At 43.1% G+C, this 17,717-nt stretch overlaps 1 protein-coding gene across 1 annotated transcript in view; it reads left to right on the top strand.

The window, feature by feature from the left end:
- ZNF423 (zinc finger protein 423) overlaps positions 1-17,717 on the top strand; it is a 238,074-nt gene that overhangs the window by 218,762 nt on the left and 1,595 nt on the right.

Below are 17,717 nucleotides of genomic sequence, written 5' to 3'. Positions count from 1 at the left end.
AAGATGGAAATCTTCTATCTTCATTCACGTCATCAAAGGTCCTTTTGCAGGTCCTGAAAGATGAAGAAAGAAGATGATGCCGGCTGCGCGAACAACAGGATTAGGTGAGTACATTTTTATTTTATTTTTTTTAACCCCTCAAGCTACATTTTAGTAAGCATTTTGTATTCAGAATGCTATTATTTTCCTTTATAACCATGTTATAAGGGAAAATAATACAGTAAATTGACTTTTATCAATTTACTAACGTCCTCTTCTAGCAACCATGCGTGAAAATCGCATTGCATCCGCACTTGCTTGCGGATGTTGTGTGATTTTCACGCATCCTCATTCATTTCTATGCGGCCTGCGTTGCGTGAAAATGCGTAATATAGAACATGCTGCGATTTTCACGCAACGCACAAGTGATGCGTGAAAATCGCCACTCATCTGAACAGCCCCATTGAAGTGAATGGGTCCGGATTCAGTGCGGGTACAATGCGTTCACCTCACGCATTGCACCCGCACGGAATTCTCGCCCATGTGAAAGAGGCTTTAGAGGTCCGGCCAGGAAGGGTGGTTTGCCCAAAAAAAAAAAAAAAGAAGAACCCTATTCTTGCACAACCCTGTTAATCCTCCTACCTTTCTCATCAGAATGTCTCACCATGGAGAGTAAATATAAGGCTGTAATGACTTTCCCATTGCAGCACTTCATGGTGTCTATATCGTACATTTCCTATCGGAAGATAACCGAGAACCACGCGTGCACCCTGAGAACATGCTATCGGTTCTGTTGCTTAAAGTAATGTCTTTCCTGTTATTTTGGAGACCATCCGATGGCTTCACTTCCTCGGCACATTAATGCTCCCCCAGGGTCTGTTAATGCCTATTTGTTTTTCAGTTGACATCTGTACAGCAGGTACCTTTTTAGAATGAGATCAAGTCGGGGTAAATCATCTGTGCATCAGCCCAATACAGGGAGGGCGCGTCGATTGGTCACGAAGCAAAAAGTGTCTCCGTTCACCTCACATGCTACTCCTCTTATTTGGTGTTAATCCGTATGAGTGAGCCCTGTGTTAGCGATTCTCTTAGGAGATTAGGCACTCTGCTGTAGTCGCTCAACTGGAAGCGGCTTTCAGCATACAGCCCTTCTTTCCCCTCACTAGACATTCATGTTCTTCTAATCATAGCTAATACAAGCCCATTAATTCTTATGCGATACACCGCGAATGCAGCATGTGGTCAAGACTAATGTCATTTAGGGTGTATTTGGCTGTACAGGGAGAAACATTGTGATATACAGTATGTATTAACGTAGGAGCAATGGGTTTCCCCTTAATGACCAGACCTTAAAGGGGTTGTGCAACGTCGCTGCAGCCAATCGCTGGCCACAGCGGTGGCCTTACTTTGCATCCTGTGACCATTTGCCATGAGGCGAGGAGAGCAGGATACTACTGTGGCCAGCGATTGACTGCTGCCACGTCCAAACCGAAATTTACATCCAGGGACCCGAGTGGTGTAGCAGAGGGTGCAGAGTGTGTGTGTGTGTGTCGGTGGGGGGGGTCTGCCACTTATTCATAGTAACCTCTTTTTTATTTGGGGGGGGGGGGGGGGGGCTGTCCCTGGCTGCGTCAACTTTTGCAGAGGCGCTGGATTGGTTCAAGTGCTGTCCAGCACCAGCGCAGAAGGGGATGCAGAACATGGACATCTAATGAGTGGCCATTTTACATTGTCCATGGAACCAGGGGCCTTCTATTCTGCGGCCGACATGAGAGAAATGCTTCTGTACAGTTCTTAGTGCGTTTAGGAGCATTTAGGGAAATGTTGTGACTTGACCAACCCCTTTAATAATTGGACACTTTTTGCGGCTTAGCACACATGGTGGTTCAGCAGTTTTTTTCTTGCCAAAATAATTTTTCCATTAATTTTTTTTGGGGCGACACATTGGTTAGAAACTCTCTGACAGCCGTCATACCTGCCCAGAGTAGGAGCATTATTGCAACCACCTCATCCAAAAGGTGGTGGATGTTGTTGAAGGGGTTGTACCACAAAAAATAGACTTTTTTTTCAAAATGGCACAAGGATCTGAATACTTCTCAAATTGCATGTCATTAAAAATTTAGTACAGCCACTGAGTTATTCAATAACATTTATCTGTATAGCGCCACCTGCTCTTTTCCATATTTCTCTGTCCACCTTGCTGAGTTGGACGCACATGCTCAGTTTTAGCCTTCAACTGCCGCCGCCTGTATCTACTGTTCGAAGTGGTGACAGTTACAGGGAGGGAGCTGCAGCAGAAAGGACATGTCCAGTGAGAAAGGATAAGCCCTGAACTGTGATAGGGAGAGAGCTGCAGCAGAAAGGACATGCCCCATGAGAAAGGATGCACCTCTTGAGCTGCCAGCCTGAAGAGAATCTAGCAGAACATTTGGAACAATGAATGAGGAGATCTCTGGATCCATGTGAAGTGCAGGGTTGGTTCCAGCTTTGCTAGAAAAACATTGCCATGGACTATATGATGTCTGATTTTAATTTTTTACATTAATCCTGGGGAAACCCCTTTAAGGTGTTAACAGCTGAAGTATTCCCATGACATCTGTGGTGTACCCAATAATCTTCAAAATCTGGATATGCAGAAAATACAGCCGAAAACGTGTCTGGTCATGAATGGTGTAAAGTGGCCCAGTCTTGAACGGGTGAATGTATGGCACGGAGAAGTCCAGCTCTTAGTACCATATATTGATAGTGTATGCCAGGAAAGGATTGGAGATGGATCCTGACTGGTTGCTATGAATCCTTTATGATTCTGATCTTTCAAAACGAAAGACTGGGAAGTCTCGACATAGACTCACTGGCACAGAGGTTGAAGACCAGCGTGGGTACTAATTTTATTGCCACAACCTACCTTTCTGATATTAGATAGGACATATCTTGGTATACCCTACTTGGTGACTGATATAAGGGCTGCTATAGCCATATCCCTCTCTTGTCGCTTACTATTTAGCTAATAATATGCATTCTATGGGATTTATTGCTTTCTGTGCTGCCTAGAAAATTCTAATGGTTAAGTTGTGTCACAAATCACTTCCGAAATATGGAAACACAGAAAAACAAATTCAAGTGGTGGGTTTTCTTCTGGTTCAAAGCCAGTGAAATCCTGTCACTGCTTCTATTTTCAAAGTGGTAAATACTATAAACCAGTGTCCTGATTATAGTCTTAATGGCCAACTGTTTTACCCAATTAGCATTCTTAATTACACGGTTCCTAATTTCATAAGAGCTACGCATAGCAATTCTGTGCAAATATCAGCTTTCAGCGAGCTGGAAATTCAAATTTCTAATTGTGAGGATGCAGTTTATATTGTGGTGTGGTATGACCAGAATATCAAAATAAAACCTTAGACTCAGGGTTTTTCACTTTTACATTTTGTTAAAAGCTAAAGTTGGCCTTCTGTGAAAGCGATAGACTCTAGAAGATGTAAGGCCTGACCTCCCCTATTAATTTGGGCAGCAACTAAGCCCTTGGTTTATCCACATAAATGTTCCTCTAAGGCAAGTTCTGGTCGAAATCTAAGGCCAACCATACACGTTAGATAACCATCGGTGAAACTGGGTACTGTCGGGAGGCCCTCGAAGGGTAGATGGAGACACTTTGTAGAACAACTTTCCACCACAAAACTGTTAAAATTGGAAAGTTGTGCTTCAAAAAGTCTCTATGTAGCCCCAATATGAAAATGAATTCTTGCACCAATATGAAAGCTTTAGCCCTTTTGCCAGGATCCCTAAATGTTGTCCTTACTCTTTTGGAGACCACCAGGAGCCCTTGTTGTAAATCCCAGGATAACTCCTTTTAAAGGGATTCATCACCACAACGGCCTATGACCATACATGCAGGTTTGTGATTGGGCAAGATGTTACCAAAGGTTATATAATATTGGAGGTTTCTGTCTAGAAGCCACCGTGTTAAAGAACCCTGATTCTTCGTTAGTGCTCTCTATTACAGATGAATGAATAATCTAGTATAGAGAAGACTTCACATGGTGAAGTTGGATCATATCTCTAAAGTAGAGTATGGTTGACGGCTAGTGTGTCAAGTGTTGCAGTGCTCCTGGTTCCTTGGTAGCAGCAAGGCCCCTTCCGATTCCTATGGATTTGGTCAGTACTGTAAAAGTTTTTATTTTCGGGGGCCAATTTGTTGCCCTAAATGAGAGCTAAAGCAATGGCACAGCATGTTGATCGGTGCATGGTTAGCTTCATACTTTTGAAGCAATCATTGGCACTGTAAGTGCTAGAACGTTCGTTCGGGTACATACAATTCCATTATTTTTGGTAGTAGACCCCTGTTTACACAGGGTGATTTACTGCCAACGACTGCTGATTTTTAATGTCACATAAAGGAGGCGGTCATCCAACAAACAAGCACTTGTCTGCTGATCGGAAGCATGTTTGCACACGGCAATGATTCAGTTCGTTCCCAAGTCATCGGCCCATGTAAAAGGGATCCTCGTGCAGTGAGTAGATCTAGTCTGATACTAGCCTTGCTTGACACGGCTGCCATATCCTACTCGTACTTGTATGTTTCTGATCATTGGGTATTTTTCGGTTTTAGAAAATAGTTTTCTAATTTGTGCACAAATAGATTGATTCAAAAATTAAAAGAAAATAAGTCTCAAACCCCAATCTATTTGGAGCGCAGCAGGTCTATGGTGAGGTAGGGTCAGATTCACACTTAGTCCTGAATTTCATAGAAGAGACCGCGCAGCTCCTAGCCATTCATAGGAAAGATGGTGATGAAAAATGTATACAGAGAAAGTTCCTTCAATATGGTCGATCACTGGATCCAAGGTACGGGCTTTTCCCACAAGATTTCTCAGTTATTTCATAGATGTTTTTCAAGAAAACTTGACATAGTGAAGCACCGCCAGACTGGTATAATTCACGCTTGTTTTAATATATACTTACAAAATAGAAATCACAAATAGTGTATAAAATCACAGGTGATACAACCAGTGAACTTATGTGATTTTTTTTTTTTTTACGCGAATTGTGATTCCTATTTTGTAAGTATATTAAAACCAGCGTGAATTATACCAGTCTGGCGGTGCTTCACTGTGTTAAGTTTTCTTGAATAACATCTAGGAAAACAGAGAAATCTTGACTGTGGAAAAAGCCCGTACCTTGGATCCAGTGATTGACCATATTGAAGGAACTTTCTCTGCATACCTTTTTCATCACCATCTTTCCTATGGATGGCTAGGAGCAGCGCGGTCTCTTCTATGCAATTCAGATGATTTTGTGACTGTTTCACTCTTGCAATCCTTCATTTGATTTCTCTTAGAATAAAGCTCGGCTGCTTATCCAGACATAACAATATATATATATATCAGAGTGTTTTTACAAGAAATGTCTAGATCATTAAATATAATATGTCTCAGCTGCGGTTTTGATCAGCGGAGCATGCACACAATTCATCACAGCAAATTAGGTTTGTCTCTGGAACTTATTCTTCTACCTTTCCCTGGCACTTTGAAATTGCTGAAACTCATAATTAGCACAGAAACCATTTGGGGTGGAACGATCAAGCGCTCATTTTCCGGTAGAGACTGTAATAATAAGAGAATGGAGGAATGTTCTCCATACCTGCCCAATGTGTTGTGGAAAGCAGAGCGGCATCGGCACAGGTCCCCGGTCACATCAATTATTTATGTTTCTTGGTGAGTTTCTTGTTTGCAGTAAAGGAGATGTAGCCTTCAACATTTTATTCTGCCCGTGCCACAGTTGTTGTGCACACACCGACGCAGCCCCGTGTTACCTCATACTGTTAGTATTATTGACTTTTTGTCCCGACAAAAAAAGCTAATATCTTTCATTTAGTGAAAGCCGGTTTGCCATAAAAGAATCAGATAATCTTATTGGCACGATGAGTGAGTGGATGGTAAAAAAAAATCCCCAGTAGATGAATTGTTCACTGAAAGAATGGGGGATATTAAGCTATACAAGTAGATCAAAAACATCAAAATGCTTTCAATTGGAATACTTTGGATCCGTCAAGGTAGACGCAACAGCTTCTCTGAAGACTTGGTTGGCAGCCTCTACTTCTAAAATAAATTTTGGTCTTATTTGTTTAAAGTGTAACTACCATATTTTTGTAATATGTAGGGGCAGTGATAGGGAATGTTTTTGTTTTATACATTATTTAGTGAATTTCTTCATTTCTATCACAAAAATCACTTGGAAGTTGCCCGTGAGCGGCACTCTCTAGGAAAAGTCCATCTTGACCGTTCAGCGCAACTGTGAAGACACTGCAGCTCACCGCTGCTGTCCTTACGGCTTCCTACGTATATAGGCCTAAAACTGACCATATATACTTTATATATGTGATTGTGTGTGTGAGCACTGACAGTGTATGTATTGCTGCCACCCTAAGTAACCAGACACCAGGAGTGTCATGAGAGCGGGCAGTCAGCGCTCGCTATTGGGAAGGCAGGAAGACAGGGAGAAGCTAGATAGCTGTCCATATATACTGTAGAGCAGCTCCTTCCTGTCCCTCTGCCTTCTCAATGGCGAGCATTGACTGTCCGTTCTTGTGCATCTCTCGGCTGCTGGTTACATAGTCACCGTGTCGGGGATACAAAGGGAACATACACTTGCCAGTGCATAGAGGTGGCAGCAACAAGGGCAATGTCTGTTAGATATATATATATAAATATATATATATATATACATGTCCGTTTTAGGCCTATAAAAGAGGGAGGCAGTGATTGACAGTTCGGCCATGTGCTGAACTGTGAGGACAGACTTTCCTTAGCAACGCTCATTTAGAGAGTGCTGCTAGGGGGCAACTCCACAGCAATTTTTCTTATAGAAATGTACAAATTCACTAAATAGACATTGCCTATCTCTGTCCCTACACATTAGAAAAAAAAGTTACGCTTTAAAGGGGTTTTCTGAAATTCTGATATCGATGGCCTATCTTCAGGATAGGTCATCGATCTCAGAATCTTGGAAAAACCCCCCTTAACCTAATAAGGGCAAGGTTTATTTTTAACGGTAGAGGATAGGTAATCAATCGACGTTGGTCCGACACCAGAGACCCTCGCCGATCAGCTGTTTGAGGAGGCCGTAGTTCTCTGGTGAGCACCACGGCCTCCTCGCAGCTTATCAAGCACCGCGTTGTACATTGTATCGCGTCTGTGCTTGGTATCACACTTGAATGGGACTGAGGTCACAGCTCCCTCTGGAGCGCCAAGTCCTCCCCAAACAGCAAATCTGCCTCTGCTAATCTGATATTGATGAACTTAGGATACTTAGGATAGGTCATCAGTATCAGAATCTTGGAAACCCCCTTTAATTCCAGAAACCATGGATGTTGGTCCACTTTTTTAAAATTAATTTGCAAACTGTTGACAACTCTGTCTGCGAGTGCCTGCCTCCAGTGTATGTAGCACCCCAGGTCTGGAACAATAGAATTTTGGATCTGACTATATGGAAATGATGGCACCTTTTAAAGGGCCATGAAATTTGTTTTAAAGGGATTTGGTAGATGGCAACATGAAGTAAGTATGGATATAAATCAACCTTTTAATCCACAGTGTACTCTGACCTGTAGTCCTCTTTGGGAAGACCCCCCATGACCATATTTTTATGCCAGATTTTTAATTCCCTTGCATCTCAGTATATTGGTCCTCTCCTCTGAAGGATCACCCCTGTAGAAGACCGTTTTCAGTTGACATTTTAGTAGATGTCTTGGGTAGATTCCATTGGATATGTTTTATATGGTTTCTCCCATCTTGAGCAGAAGCTTTAAAATGAAGACACAACGTTCTCTTTCGCCTCCAAAAGATTACTGGTAACTCCACTACCATTGCTGGATGGTTTTTCGAGATTACAGTCTTGGGAATTGACAACCGTCATCATTTCCCACAATAACAGGAGCGTTTTATAAGTGATTAAGGAGGTTCGGTAACATCTTCTAGCTGCAGAGAAAAATTCTTGGAGTGAAAGAAGCCTATATTGGCATGCATTGCGTGAATACAATTAAAGTGTAAACTTCCATGAGTACTACTCGTCCCCCCTGAGTACACCACACCGCTACTCCTTTGTTTGGTGCGCTTGGTGTCAGTCATACCTTATTTTCTGATTGCCTCTGTTCTCTCTGTGTCAACTCTCTCGAGACTCGTTCATTCGAAACAGTGGTGAGAAACATTTCCCAAGGCGTCTTCAGACGTTTCCAGTGGCATCACTTTACTGGCTTAGAGAAATCTAACGTACAGTACCTTTTTCTTGTTAAAATGTTAGGTTTGCTACCAAGTAAACAGCTTGTCAGCCAAGCGAGTCCGTATTTGCGAAGTTTTGTTCGAGGGAAAGACAAAGGGTAGACTCTACCTGGGACACATTCATTGCTATATAGACGAAACGTGCCTCCGTCTATAATTTCTGTAAATTGGCACATACCGTATTCTAAATGATGGATATTTGGATCACATAGTTAAGGGAATGCATGAAAGGAAGATAAGTTTTGTCAATGTTTTCAGCTTTTTTTATTTTTTGCAGAAAGACAATATCACTATTCCAGCAAATGCAGCGGAACGGTTAAATCCATTAAGTGCTTCATGTTTCTTGTAATGCCCTCTGACACCCTTTGCAGTGGTTTACTGAATTAATTCAGGCTTAACTGCAATTTGGTTGCATTTGCTTGGAAGGCAGAATGACATCGAAATGATGTTGTTACATTAGCATAATGCTAGGTAGACTTATTACCGCCATCGTTAGTTTTTTTAAAATATTTAGGAGCTGCATTTACATTCCAATTGAAGGCTCTGACCGGTAAAAGCGGACGGCTGTTGGACCTTCTATTAATGCCAGTTAGTTCTGACAGGTAAAGCAGTACCGTTTTTTCATGTCGTTTCTAATACCTGCTGTTGTTTCAATATTTTTAGAGGGATCTGTATTATGCAGTATCTTTATAAATAACATATAAGTGCACTATGTGGACGGAAGATTATACTTTTTACAAATTTCTCGTCTAACCAGCTTCGCCATTGTAAGTCAAGCTTTTACGGCTAAGTATATTTTACAAAAATGTTGCACAAGGTGTAAATATTATGTTTGCCTTTTTCTCATATTGCTTCAGTAAGGAGTAAGGGACAGAAGTCTGATGGCTGACTACTTTGATGGAATATAACCTTTCTCCCAGCAATAGTTGTCAGGATTTTCTTTCTGTTAAAGGGATTTTCTCACTTCAGCAAATATCATTTATTATGTATTTATCATGGGGAGAAAAACAGAACTGGATCGCACATCCACAGTGCTATGCTTTGATCTGAACTTGCTTCTCAGCTCCATTGTAAAGTGTACAGCCCCCATACTGCATGCTGTACAAGAGGCATTAGTGTATGTTTTGACCAAAAGGCATAAGCCCACTCACCACGCCAAGGTCACCTCTTTGAGTGGGACCTACTCTGACAAAAAGGTGCAGCACAATGCGGTGACAAAGCGGTACTGCCCTAATAGGCGGCGGGACCCAGGAGTCAAACAGCAACCCTGCTGTCTGACAATGCCACCCATGGCACTGGGTCCCACCAACCCACCAGAACAGCGCCACAAAAAACAAAGACCACCACGCAGTACTGCACCATGTGAACAGTTGTCTAACACAACATGTCCACTACTATCAGGAGCTGCAGGTCAATTACCACTTTATACGAACTACTGTGATTAAAACCACCTGTGCCGAATGGGAAGAGTGCTGATACCAGTAATAAAGAAGAAAAAGTCAAATAACAATTATCATGGGGAGAAAAACAGAACTGGATCGCACATCCACAATGCTATGCTTTGATCTGGACTCGCTTCTCAGCACCATATTAAAGTGTACAGCCCCCATACTGCATGCTGTACAAGAGGCATTAGTGTACATTTTGATCAAAAGGCATAAGCCCACTCACCACGCCAAGGTCACCTCTTTGAGTGGGACCTACTCTGACAAAAAGGTGCAGCACAATGCGTTGACAAAGCCAGACCAAATACCAGACAAATACCAGACACTAATGTATTAGGATTATCCATATTGCTTCCTTTGCTGGCTGGATTTTTCCATCATATATTATACAGTGCTCACATCTATGGTTACAACCACCCTGCAATCCATCAGTGGTGGCTGTGCTTGCACACTTTAGTGCAAAGCACTAGGCCAGCCTATCTGCACTCCCATGGTCCTGGCCACCAGAGAGGCCAGTGCTTTTTCCTACAGTATGCAAGCATGACCAGCGATGATGGATTGCAGGGTGGTCGTAACCACTAGAAATGAGCAGTGTATAATGTGGTGGAAAAATAAATCAAGGAAGCAATATGGACAATCACAATTCATTAGGAAGTGCTTTGTATTAACTTTCTCTACATAATATGTTATTTGCTTCTGTCACCTAGTTTTATCCTATAGAGCTGCGGACATGCACGGATTGATCTCCGCTAGCATGTCCGCAATATACCTGTCCCATAGCTCTGTGTGGTTTTATTTTGTTTAAAAAATGATTTAGTAGATATGTAAATTAGCCAAGTAAGGTGCCGAAGGCGTGGTTACTTACGATTAAGGAGCCCAGCACCGCCTGCATCCAGGAATCTCTTCCATGCTCAGTTACAGTGCAGTAATCTCGCGATGCGCGAGCTAGCGTATGCACAGTTCGTTCACTGATGCCAGCAAAGGGAACGAACACTTGGAGGAGATTCCTGGATGCAGGCGGTGCTGGGCTCCTTAATCATAAGTAACCACGCCTTGGGCACCTTACTTGACTAATTTACTTATCTACAAAATAATTTTTTAAACAAAATTAAAACAACACAGAGCTATGGGACAGGTATATTGCGGAGATCTATCCGTGCATGTCCGCAGCTCTATAGGGTAAAACTAGGTGACACAATCCCTTTAATTTTCATGAAGTCAAGCTTTCTAAGATGAACGGTGGAGACTGACCTCCTGTAGATACCAGATGACTTTAAATTTGGGATATGTGTTTGAGCATATAGCAAGCCATTTATAAATGTCCAATAAAAAAAAAACCCTAAGCAGGTCACCATTACACTCCTAATTATGGAGCATAAAGCTACCACCTTGTGGCCAAGCGAAGGAAGCCGTTTAGAGCCAGAAGACGTGCGGTAACATGAATGAGGACAGAGACGCATAATCATTCTGACAGGCCGTTTCACTTTGCATTTAATGCATTTCTGAACACAGCAGGGGTTATTTACTGACAGTTCACGCCTGTTTTACCCCTTTTTCCAGTTGAACGTAAAGGAATGTATTCTGTGATCTAGCTTACCACCGGCTCACGGATGTGATGATGTCCTGATTTATCTATGATCTCCAGCTCCGTGAGTCTACCAGGCTGGGATGTCAGAAAGGACCAGAATCTGCTATTTCACGTCCTTGCGCGAAAGATTAAAACGCGTGGCTGGGAGGGGGAGTGATGTCTTCTTCTCACGGTACCTGGTGATGTAGTGGAGTCCTAGAGCAAGCCCACCTACCTGAGTCATACCTAGACTTGCATCTAAATACCATGGCGCCTGGGTTGCATGCCCTGCCACACCGCCCCACCTGGCACCGGATGATATGCTTCCAATACTTTGCTATTAGTGCAAATATAACAGGTTATTGTATAGACTTTGGATCAGGCTGGATAAGTTGCAAAAATGACAATTGTAGAGAAAATTGCCCCATTCGGATGGTGGATTTGCAAAGGCGAAATCCTGTGGCAGAAACCGTTGCACTTTTTCAGTTTGAATGTTGCGGACCTGCCCGCAGTTCAGCGCCGTTGAATGGAGCTAAATGGCATCGAGGCCCCCCATTGAAAATAAAAAATAATATAAGCCGGATCCTGCCAGCTTTTTGGCAGTGAATTCTTGCCAAAATTGCAGCACCATATGAGCTGGGTGTAGGGGTGATTGCCCATACATTGCAAAAACATTGCCTTTCTTGCCAGTTTTAAGCTGAAAAAAGCAAAAACGCTGCAGCCAGATGTTAACTGGAAGTCAGTAGGGGATTATGAAACACTGAAAACAATGGGGGAGATTTATCAAAACCTGTGTAAAGAAAAACTGACAGTTGCCCATAGCAACCAATCAGATTTCACCTTTACTTTTAGACAGCTCCTTTGGAAAATGAAAGGTGGAATCTGATAGGTTGTTATGGACAACTAAGCCAGTTCTACTTTACACCAGTTTGGTAAATCTCTCCCAGTATGTCCTTGGTATGATGTTTTTACCCATAGACTTCTCTATGGAGGAAAAAATAAAGCTAAAAAAATTAATGACAAAAAAAAATTCTTGGAAAACCTATGACCTTCATGGCATGGGGGGGGAGTTGTTAAAATGGTCGACTGCTCCTATTCAGAGACTGCTATTCCCCACCGTTCTCCACTTCCTGCTGTAGCGATGACGTCCCTACCCAGGCACATTGACCTCTGCAGCCAGTCACTGCCCACAGTGGTGACCTGCTGCAGCCAGTGATAGGATTGTGAGCCGGTGTGATGTAAAGTGGGCAGGCAGTGTAGATGGATGTGGGAAGACCCATGTGGCCTGATGTATGGGAGCAGGGTGGAGGCCCGACTATCGGTCAGGAAGCTCGGAGCACCTCACAACTTATAGAAGTGCTGCATTAGTAGGATATGTTGATTTGGCCACTTTTAGAATAAAGATCTATCCTGCGATGACTCCTTTTAAAAGCAAAAGTTATTCTGTTCAGAAACTTAAAGCGGGATTGTGAAGTGTGGTGACTCTTCCCTCGTCTGTCGCTGTAATAGTTCAGCGTCCATATAACGGCTTTTATTTGAAGCGTGAAGTATGCGTTTGTACTGTATATGTACTAGAAGTGTTATCGCATGCATTATATCTTATCTCTGGACTTGAACAGAATGTGACTAAAGCTGCATTTAGATGCTACGTGGAGCATCCAATTGTCGGGAAGGAGGCACTCCTGACAATCGGCTGGTCGTCAGTAGAGGAGAAGAGCTACATTTTACATGCAGCGATCACCTCCACAGTATGAAGACGAGTGATCGCTGCTGCAGTCGCTCGTCCCCGTAGAAAATCGTCAGTCCTGGGTCAACACCTCTGATCATTTCACCCGATGGACGACCATTTCACTCGTTCTATAGGTGATCTGTGGAACCTTTAGATGGACAGATTATCTTGAACGAGTGTTCATAGAAGCGGTAATTCCCGATAATTGGCCATGTAAATCCAGCTTTAGACTACAAGCAACCAAGTTGTACGTAGCTGTAGTATGGCATCCATAGAAGTCTGCGGGCTTATACTGTTCCTCTATGTGCCTTCAATTAGATAAAAATCATGCCGTGTTCCACTGGATGGCACATTACAGATATGCAGGGCCGGTTCTAGGTGAAATGGGGCCCTGGGGCGAAAAACAATAAGGGCCCCCCCCCCCCCCACATGACACTTGCTGACTTTAACCACTGCTCTCGAGTCTCTTAAAGAGACAGGGAGCGCAGGCAGAGCGGCCGCCGGCGGGGGGCCTCTCCAGTTTAATTACATTACCCCAGACGGGACCGCCCGCCTAGGACTCCTGCGGGGTTGTTATTAGCACTGCAGCGCCGCCACACTGTCCTGTCCCACACAGAAAGAAATAGAATTATAGAATAGTGGTTAGTTGCGGCCGGCGCTGGGGGCCCCTAAGGAGTTGGGGGCCCGGGGGCAATTGCCCCCATTACCTCTATGGAAGCACCGGCCCTGCAGATATGTGCTCTCTGTTAGTAGCATAGAAACATCGCTTTTAGGGCAGAATACTTCTGTAATGCTGTGCATACAACCTGTGGCGTACATAGAGAAGTAAGGGCCCCATAGCGAGGAACAAACCAGGCCCCACACACACACACACACACAGGACAGAGGGGTTTCTGCCGCCACACAGGAAAGAAGGGTTTCTGCCTAAACCCTTTTCAATGACCATTTTTCCACTGCCTAATTTGCTAAAAGTTGTTCCTTTTAGAGGGTAGAGTCCTGACCAAGTTTTCACCTTCAGTAGAAGAGGAGATAACCCCAACTTAGAATGGGCCCCCTCTTGCCCTGGGCCCCATAGCAGTCGCATGGTCTGCCTCTATTGTGGTTACGCCCCTGCATATAATGGCGGCATATGGAAATCGCGTGACCCCGTCTGATATAGAAAAGTCCTAAAAACGTCTATAGGTCACTGTGAATTACTAGTGGTATACCCTCCTCCCACTGAGGACCATCCTTTTTTAGCCTGAGAAGAACACGTCTAGAAAGAATGTCTCGTTCTGGAGGACACTGTATGTCTACATTGATGCCAGTTAGAAAGGTGTAATTCTTGTATCTTTCCTGTGGTAGCGCTGCAGAGCAAGCCCTAGACCACCCTGTGATATCCAAGCAGATAACTCCTTTTGAAGGTGGCACATTAGAATAAAGATAAACTATAGTGAGATCCGTTAACAGCAGCTTGTGGACTGGTTCCCTATTATCATCCCAATTTTTGTCTACAATAAATGGAGGGTATTTTATGAAAAATTTGACATTTTCTGACTGTAACCTCCTTCACTAGTAGCCCCAGCAGCCAGTGAGGCTTGACGCACATTGTAATACAGGCCGGGGCCGGTTTATGGGGCAGGAATACTATTAATTACCAGCCTGTGGATGCACACAAACTCTTAATTGTAAATCAGAACAATGCAATCACGAACACCGAGGGAAGTCTGTAACGGTGAAATGTTTGCAAGGCCCTCGGTCACACAATATAAGGCAGGTAATGGCGCCAGAAACGGTGAGACCCGGTCTCCTGTACACTGCACATTATGTCACATAGAGGAGGGGGGGAGAAGCCATTGCAAGGTGCTGGTATAGCATACGCCTGGTCTGAATAGACCTGCAGTGATCAGCCAGCCAGGAGCACACCTGCTTACTAGTTCTAATGAAGTGTATTAACCGAATAGCAGCAGAATATTCATTCAGCTCTGTTTATGGCACACTCTCGAGTACATTTACTGTTTGTCAGAAGTGCAAACTAGTGAACATATGAAGCTTTAAGACAGGCCATCTGTTAGTCTTAGGCTCTTGGATGACGGTCAAACTACTCTAAAAATAAGCACGTCTGACTGCAAGGGGCAGCGAGCATGGTTTTCATTCACCCGCTGGAAAGAATTGGTAAAAAAAAAAATATTATATACTGTGTTATATTACCATTTATTTTTCATGTATTTACAAATTGAAACAAGTGAAATAAAAATAAATAATACAAATGTTTATTTATAAATGGCTGAAGCAATTGTAGTAATATTCTATATAAAGAATATATCGCATTATATAAAAATATTTGTATAATACGTATTGGTAGGCTATCAGCCGGGTGAGTACGGTGAGAGTCCAGGAGCTAGGACCCAGGGATGTGTGAATGTGAAAACGGGTATTCTATTTATTGCAGTCATTACGTTACAGGAGTTCGTTGTCGTATTCCTACATACATTTCTATACACGTATGTTTGGCTTTGACAGGGAGACTGATGTATTACCAGTGTAATAAATACCAGGCGTGAGCATGCCATGGTTCTGTATAGTTCCAGAGAGCAGAGTTCCTATTGAGCACTTCATTATCAGATTTGGAGGCACATAACATTCCGTTATTGACTAGCCTGTTGCAATCGATGGCGCAGACGCGCGGATTCCACATGCAGCCCTTCTGCTTTCAGACTGTGCACCCCCCCCCCCCCCCCTTCTATTGACGATGCTGCATTATCTTTTAAATGACACGGGCTAAACGAGTATGGATTTGTCTTGGTGTGGATGGTAAATGTACAGTACTTGCTTTCTTTGCGTATAGATTAATCGTATACATTGCACGGATTCATCCCCCCGAAACCCTAGATTTTACTACCGTGTATATCAGAAAATCAAACATCTTGAAAAATGACACCAATAAACCCATGCACCCAATCCGTTTTCTGCCCCCCTTATTCTGAAAGCTCCATAACACTTATGTCGGTCTTTTTATGATCGCCATCTTGTGGTCACGCTACTACATAGCAAGCGTCAGAAGCTCCATTTCTCCTAAATGGGGTCACCGCCCCCCAGGAGAGACGGCCCTCTGAATGGAAGGTTCATTAGTTAACCATTTCCTCAAGACAATTTTCATTAGGCGCATGTCATTAGAATGATGGAGTGTCATTTATCAGCTTCTTCGCAGATTACACTTGCAATTTATACCCACGTATAAAAACTGGAAATGCTTAACCCGTGTGGTGCCCAAAGCGGTCAGCGAAGCTGTCGAAAAATTAAAACCTGATTTTTCCACTGTAAAAAAACTAACAAAAAAAAATAAATTAATTTCTGTTTAGTTGCTTACAGTCAAATGTTCACGTATGAAGTTAATTTGGAACCAGTTTATATTGCTATTCAGCTGCCTACTGTGTTGCCTCCCTTAGCGCCACCTGCCTGTACCCAGCGCTTCTTGGCCAGTAAAAATAGCGCACTACATGCAGCCATTTCTACGTCTGTAGAGCCTTTCTGCATAGCTGTAGACGCACAGCGGTGTGTGGGTTTGTTTTTTTGTGTTATCAGGTAACAATTGTCTTTCTGCTTCTTTTGGATGTTATAATTGTGTTGTATGCATCACCTGATTGCCAGCTAAAATTTAACAGGGTTTCATAGAATTAGAAAAACATGGCTGCTTTCTTCCGAAATCTGTCCAGAGATTGTGTGAAGTATTGCAGCCCAGCGCTTTTTGCTTCCATTGCATAGGCCATAGACTGGTGTGGCGCTGTTTCTGATGGAAAACAACCAGGTTTTTGTAATTCTGTACAAAGCAACATCTTCGGAGTTCCCCGGCCGGGGGTAGGCATTCTTTTCATGGTCCCCCTGCTGTTACCGTTCATATCCATTTATCCATCTTATTGATTAGCACGTTTTTATTTATAAGCACCTCTATAATATGGTTATATGGATGTATGGCAAATATTGTGCGCTACAAAATTCCCGTATACTTGACTTGTATACATTGTGTAAAAAATCCTTGTATATAAATACTTGTATACAGTGTATTAAACTTCTTGTATACATTGTATAACCATCCTGTCAGGGGCTGACTGGGAACTAAAAGTGGCCCCATGTCGTAGGCCGGTCTAAATGAAGAGAAGAAGGGGCAGCACAAGTAGGCAGGGACGACAGATGTAGGTAGGACCTGCCATACCATAGTGCAACACAATACACTGCGCAGAAGCGAATATCACAGTGCAGCGCGAAACACTGCCGCACTCGTCCTTAGGGCGGTGATACGAGGACACCTGTGACCGTTGAACAGGTGTATAAGTACCTGATAGGCTTGAGCGAATCGAGCTTCAGATCATAGATCCAAAGTCGATTTGTTGAAAAACGTTGTTGTTACCGAGGTACCAGACAGTTCCATCGCCCACTTCGGATTCCTGTTTTTAAATACGCAGATAGGAAAACTGTAGTAATTCACTGAAGTCTTGCGCGACTTCGGCCGAGATGAAGTTTGACTACTTGGAACTGATACTTTTTAATGCTCTTTGGAAACCGCATTAAAAACATAGTTTTTAAACAAATCGACTTTGGATCTATAATCCGAAGCTCGATTTGCTCAAACCTAGTACCTGATGCTCCCAGATCATTATGTACCCAGCTGGCAGCCTTGAAGAGGGCTCTGGCGACCCCCTTAGCTTTGGGTCCACCGGAAAATCTCCCTATAGGGTTTATGA

Source organism: Bufo gargarizans, chromosome 10, assembly GCF_014858855.1.
Source record: "Bufo gargarizans isolate SCDJY-AF-19 chromosome 10, ASM1485885v1, whole genome shotgun sequence".
Classification (NCBI taxonomy): Eukaryota; Metazoa; Chordata; class Amphibia; order Anura; family Bufonidae; genus Bufo; species Bufo gargarizans.
Note: the sequence above shows the minus strand (reverse complement) of the source record. Positions and strands in the feature narration are given on the sequence as shown.